This window comes from Fukomys damarensis, unplaced genomic scaffold (assembly GCF_012274545.1).
Source record: "Fukomys damarensis isolate Sample0158 unplaced genomic scaffold, DMR_v1.0_HiC HiC_scaffold_35, whole genome shotgun sequence".
NCBI lineage: Eukaryota > Metazoa > Chordata > Mammalia > Rodentia > Bathyergidae > Fukomys > Fukomys damarensis.
In genome coordinates this window covers 1,202,719-1,209,499 of record NW_022900947.1, presented here as the reverse complement: position 1 = coordinate 1,209,499, position 6,781 = coordinate 1,202,719, and positions in this window count along the sequence as shown.

The window sequence follows — 6,781 nt, the reverse complement described above, 5'->3', positions numbered from 1 at the left end:
CTGGAAGCATGAGACCAGGATGGACAGTTTAGCAAGACCTTCTCTCAAAGTTAAAAAAAAGTTTTTTTTTTTATATTTAAAGATGTAGTCAAAACTAATTCAAAAAACTTGAAAAAACATCAAAATTGTAAATAAAGACAGCATCGATGTTATTGAGATTTTTTCTTTGTTTCAGCTCTAGTATGCCTTGGCATGGCATTGTTCCTGATATTGCCTTTCTTTTTTTGTTTTTGTTTTTTGTTTTAATTTTTTGATACAGGGACTCACTAAATTGCTAAATTAGGCTGGTCCTGGACTTGCAATCTTCCTGCCACAGCCTTCCAGAGCATTGGGATTACAGGTGTGTGGCACTGTGCCCAGCTTTGGTATTAATTTTGAAATTTAAAAATATGCTAAAATATAATCCATAGGGATAACTGAGTTTTTGGCATATCCTGACACCTTATGTGATTATCTCCTCTTGCCTAGGCCCTGAAAGAGAATCTATCTGTCTTGCCTAACTAGGGCTTCTCTGAGGAGTGCAAGGATGGCTTAACATCCAAGATTCTGGCCGGATGTGGTGGCGCACGCCTGTAATCCCAGCAATCTGGAGGCTGAGGCAGGAGGATCGCTGTGAGTTTGAGACCAGCCTAGGCTACACAGTGAGCTCCAGAGCAGTCTGAACTACACAGTGAGACCCTGTCTCAACCCCCCCACCAAAAATCCAAGATTCTGTCACCTGACTGATGTTAGTTCACAGACAAGAGGGGAAGCAAGTAAGATTTTCTCAAAAGACATAGAAAAAAGAGAAATACTGTTATGATCAAAACTGAAAAATAAAGGAAACAAGAAAACATCCTTAACTTTATGTGAATAACTGAATATACACTGTATTTAGTGGATAAAATTTAGGCCTACATCTTTAATATGAGAAAAACACAGCAGGATTCTTACCACCCCTGTGAACACTTAGCTGTGCTGACAGTTCTGGCCAATGGAGTAGAATTAAAAATAGAGGAAAACTACAAATATAAATGGAAGATATAGAACTATCATTGTTCCAAAATAAGATGATGTTGTATTTATAATACCCAATCCATTATTAGAATAAAAGAACCCAACAAGGTTGCCAGATATGTTTGTTACATTCTTTTTGGGGGCGGGGGCATTGAACCCAGGTCCTTGCAAGGCAGGCAGTGGAACCACTGAGCTAAATCCCCAGCCCCTGCTAGATGCATTTGACCAACCTTAAAAACTAGCATTCCTCCACACTTATAATAACTAGAAAGTATGATTTTTAAAAAGATACCTTTCCTAAAAGTAACAAATACTGCATGGTATCTAAGAATTAACCTAATAAAAATGATCAAAAACTGTATAGAGAAAATCAATAATGTCTACTAAAGATTGTAGGTTTTTTTAGCCACTTTCCTCAGTGCTGAGACAAAGTGCACCCACAATTTAAGAGAGGAGTTTATTTGAGCCCAAGTTTTTAGTTCATAGTTTTCTGTCTCCAAGGCAGAATAGCATAGCAGCAGGCCATAGAGGGTGAAGGCTGCTTGTGTCTTGTCAGGCAGGAAGCAGAGAGTGAAGAAAAGAAGTAAGGTGGGAAATGCCCCTACCAGGTCACAATGCCCAGCGACTCACCTCCTCTCTCCAGGCCCTATCTCCTAAGATCGAACTGAGCTACAGCGGCACAGGATTCAGTCACCTTCCAAAACCCCCATCTATTGACAGGGAAACCTTTAATAGTGAAACCTAGGAATGGTCACAATGTAACATCACTTTGCCCTTTGCTCTGTTTCAACCTCAGGTATCTAGCCTCTAAAAAGTTTTGTAAATGATTTCCATAGTGGTTGCACCAGTCTGCACTCCCACCAACAATGGAGAAGGGTTCCTTTCTCCCCACAACCCCGCCAACATTTGTTATTGTGTGATTGCTTGATAGCAGCCATTCTTTGTGGGGTGAGGTGGAATCTCAGTGTTGTTTTCATCTGCATCTCTAGAATGACCAGTGATGTGGAACATTTTTTTCATATATTTACTTGCTGCTTTTACTTTTGTCTGAGAAATGTCTGTTCATTTCGGATGCCCATTTTTGAATCGGGTCTTTATATTTGGGGGTGCTGATTGTTTTGAGTTCTTTATATATTCTTGATAATAGTCCTTTGTCTGAGGAATAGCTGGTAAAAATTTTTTCCCACATTGTAGGTTGTCTCTTAGTTCTGCTGATGGTTTCTTTGGCGGTACAGAAGCTTTTTAATAAGATGAGGTCCCAGTTGTTGATTCTATCTGCTAGTTCCCGTGCTACTGAGGATTTATTCGTAAAGCCTTTTCCTATGTCAATGTCTTCTAGAGTTCTGCCTACCTTACCTTCCAGAAAGTTTAATGTTTCTGTTTTAATATTTAGATCTTTAATCCATTTGGATTTTAATTTAGTGCATGGTGAAATATAAGGGTCTAGTTTTAATCTGTGACAGGTTGACATCCAGTTTTTCCAACACCATTTATTAAAGAGGCTATCTTTCCTCCACTGAGGATGGTCGGCTCCTTTATCAAAGATGAGGTAGCTGAGTACATCTGAGTTTGTTTTTGTGTCTTCCAGTCTGTTCCACTGATCCTCAGGCCTGTTTCTTTGCCAGTACCATGCGTTTTTATCACAGTGGCTTTGTAGTATAGTTTCAAATTGGGAATTGTTATATCCGGTGCCATGTGTCTGTTGCCTAAAATGGCTTTTGCTATTCTAGGTATCCTATGGTTCCAAATGAATTTTTGTATTCTTTTTTCTAGTTCTGTGAAATATAGTGTTGGAATTTCAATTGGCATTGCATTGAATGTATATAGAAGTTTTGGTAGTATGGCCATTTTCACTATGTTGATTCTTCCTACCCAGGAGCAGGGGATATCTTTCCATTTTTTTATATCCTCTTCAATTTCTTTTTTCAGAGTGCTGTAGTTTTCAGTGTAGAGATCTTTTGCTTCTTTTGTTAGGCTGGTTCCTAGATACTTCATTTTTTTTGGATGCTATTGTAAAAGGAATTTTGGACTGGAGGTTCCATTTGACCCAGCCATCCCTCTGCTGGGTATCTTTCCAAAAGAACTAAAAGAATCATATCACGGAGAAGTGTGCACATCCATGTTTATAGCGGCACAGTTTGTAATAGCTAAAACTTGGAAACAGCCCATTTGCCCATCCATTGGAAACTGGATAAAGAAGATGTGGTTTTTCTATAAAATGGAATATTACTCAGCCATAAAGAACAAGAAAATAGATTCATTCATAGGAAAATGGATACATATTGAAGATATACTCCTAAGTGAAACAAATAAGGCACACATGTGTAAATACTGAATAGTCTCTCTGGTGTGAATAATCTACAATAATACAGAAGATCCTAATAAGATTACTGACATTTAGAAATGGGAGGAAAGGAGCTAAGGGTGTAGGGAAGGTGGGATGGGTAGGGGAAGGGTGATAAGGGAAAAGAAAAAAGTGTGAGATAATGAAAAGATGGAAATAAAGTGTTTGTAGATGGGGAGGAGTGGAGGGGGTGAAGGGATGGCAGGGACAAGGGGAAAAAATGAGAACCAAGACCTGTCATGTAGAGGTACAAATTCCCAACAATGAATGTAACTGTACTGTATCCCTAAAATGTACCAATAAACTCAACTAAACCTGAAAAAAAAAGTTTTGTAAATGAAAAGAGCCACTGTTAGCTTTGTTGACCAGACACCTCCCTTCCCCTTGGCTAGAACAGATAAATCTTAAAGGCAACGTCCCCTAACAAAGAATGGCATTGAAATTCAACTGCCTCACCACCATGTTTTAGGTATCAGCAATGTGAACTGTGACGATGAAATGTAACCCACTGAATAAGATCAAGGCTGTAAAACCCTATAAAAGAAGGAGTTGTAACCCAGTGGGGGAGTCGATCAGGGCAACGCCACTAGATGTGATCGACCCCCATGGATGGTGTAAACTTTTATTTTACTTTCTTTCTGCTGCCTCTCTGTGTGTCACTTGCCAATTCCTTCCATAACACTATGAGTGAATGAGACTCTTGGGGGACATCTAGGTATAACTCATAACATTCCACTACTGGCCTCCCCCCAAAATTCATGCACACCTCTCTATGCAAAATTCATTTAGTCCATCTCTAAGAGTCACTAAAGTCTTAACAGGTCCAGTATTACTGAAAAGTCCATATCCAAAGTTTCTCTGATACTCAAGGCAAACTCTTAGCTATAAGCCCCTGTAAAAATAAAAAAAGAAAGTTAAATACTACTGGCATACAATGACACAGGATAAACATTCCCATTCAACAGGGAGAAATAGAAAGGAATGGGACCAAAACCCAGTAGGGCAAAAATTAAATCCTGAAGCTCCATGTCCAGTACCTGGGAAAAATTGTGGCAATAAAATACGAACCCCAGAAAGCTTGAACAGCTCCACCCCTATGGATTGCTGGATTGATTGCTGGTCAAGGCCCTATGGTCTCTCTTTATGGATGGCTTTGTTCACTGACTGTGGCTTTCCTTAGACATTATTCTGTGTTCCAGGGTTCTTCAACTTCCTGGAATCTCCAGTGTACTTTCAGCTCACCTATCACAGCTTCATGCACTGGCCTATCAGAGGCATACAGCCTAGCCCTCCAGGCCCTCTTCTGACATCTGGGCAGAAGCCTCCATGATCCAACTCTTGTATTCTTCATACCTGTAAAATCAGCACCACGTGGATAATGACCAGGTCTGCCACCAGCTCAAGCTATAGCCAGGGCCCCCTGAATTACAGCTACAGAGGCCTCCAACTACCTGGCTGACTGGGCACTATGAAATAAATCCTGGGAAACCAATTTCCTAGACACCCTTTCATGAGCAAGATGTCCTGGGACCCTCTTCTCAAAGCAAAGTCTTTCACATTTGTACTGTTGAGCCTGCAAATTGTGGGGTCTTGCTCATTCCTCACATGCCCTCAACACAACTTTCCTATTGCCCTGAAGTACTTGACTTCTTTTTAATGCTAATTTTTTTGGCAACCAAGCTCTTCTCTGCCAAAACTTTACAAGAGCTTCCTTTCTTGGGAAATGGAAAACTTAAAATCACTCAGCTATTTGCTTGATTCTTTAGAGCTAGCTAAAAGCATTTAATGGTACTCATGCTACAGTGTGAACATTAGACTGCCTTGAAATTTCCTCTGCCACATTAGTTTGCCATACTTAATCTCAGTCTCCTGGAAAGTCTCAGGACCCAAGCAAAGTATACACAAATTTTCTGACACAGCGTAACATATATGGCAGGAGTCTGTCAGTGGAGTCCTCATTTGCCACTTAAACCTTCTAAACCCAGTCTTGACCATCTGCATTTTTCTCACATTCTGGTCTTCTGAGTTCTGGTCAGTACTGCACACCAGGCTTGGCTTACAATATTCTAGGGTTTTTCTAGCTGTTATCTCTAAACCTTTCCAACTCAATAGCAACTACCTAACTGCTCTGGTAATAAAAATCTGTCTTAGTCACTTTCTCATCACTGGGACAAAATACCTGCCATCTCTGATTTTTAGACAAGAAGCAGTCTATTTGGGCTCGAGTTGTTAGTCTGTAGTCCACTGGCTCCAAGGAAGAACAGCATGACTGAGGGGCACAGCAGAGGAAAGCTGGTTATGCCATGGCAGCCAGGAAGCAGAGAGTTAAGGGAGGAACCAAGGAGGGAGATACACCTCACCAAGTCACGGCCCCAGTGACCCACCTCTTCTGACATGCCCCACCTCCTAAGATCATATTAGCTATAGCACCTCTTACCCATCACCTTCCAAAAGCCTTGCTGTCCTATTACCATTCACTAAGTTCCCAGTTGGCTGAGGGTTCATTTGCTGTCAGTTAGTATCAGCATCTCTCCTTGCTATGCTCATGGAGCCGGAAGCTCTCAGGAGCTCCCCATTATTCTCCACCACTCTGCCATCCTTCAGCCACCATCAGTGTTACCAGCCCACTTCTGACCCCTCCCAGTGCCAGCAGCCATTAGTGTTACCAAACCAGGGTAACCAGGTCAGCCTGCTCTACCCATGATAGAAATCATGAGGAGGCAAAATAAAAGCTATCTAGAAGAAGCATTATTAGAACTCATGCTGCCGCATAAGGGCAAGCAGTGCACAGACTGAGCCTGTAAGGGAAAGGCTGAGTATACACACATGCTCAGTATCCTGCCATTTAACCAGTTATGGACAGGGAGGGACTCTACAAAGACCAGACTGGGGACAGTTTTGGGGGGCTGACTCAGCTGCAGAGGGATGGAGTCATTTTCCAGAGTTGCCATGGTACAGTCACCTGGGAAGGTCCTAGGACAGAAGATCTTGCAGCCAAGTCTCCTTGAGCAGTTGTGGGGTGTCTTGCTGTAGCCATGGCCAGCCACAAGGGTGTTTGGGGCAGCTGTGACTCTTGAGGCACATTGGGCCCCACTCTTCTGTGTTAACTACATAAAGATGTCAGCTCTAACTCAATCTGCAAATTTAATGCAAACCCAGTTAGGAGTGGTGGCACATATCTGTAATCCCAGCACTTAGGAAGCTGAGGCAGGAAGATTGCTACAAGTTCAAGGACAGCCTGGGCTACATGGTAAGTTTAAGGCCAGCCTGGATTACATAGTAGGACCCTACCTGAAAACAAACAGAAAAACAAACAAAACAAACCAAACAAACTCAATGCAAATCCAATCAAAATCCCACCAGACTTTTTATTTAGAAACTTATTCTAAACCTATAAAAATTGATAACAAAATTTATTGCTTTTTTTTTTTTTTTTTTTTT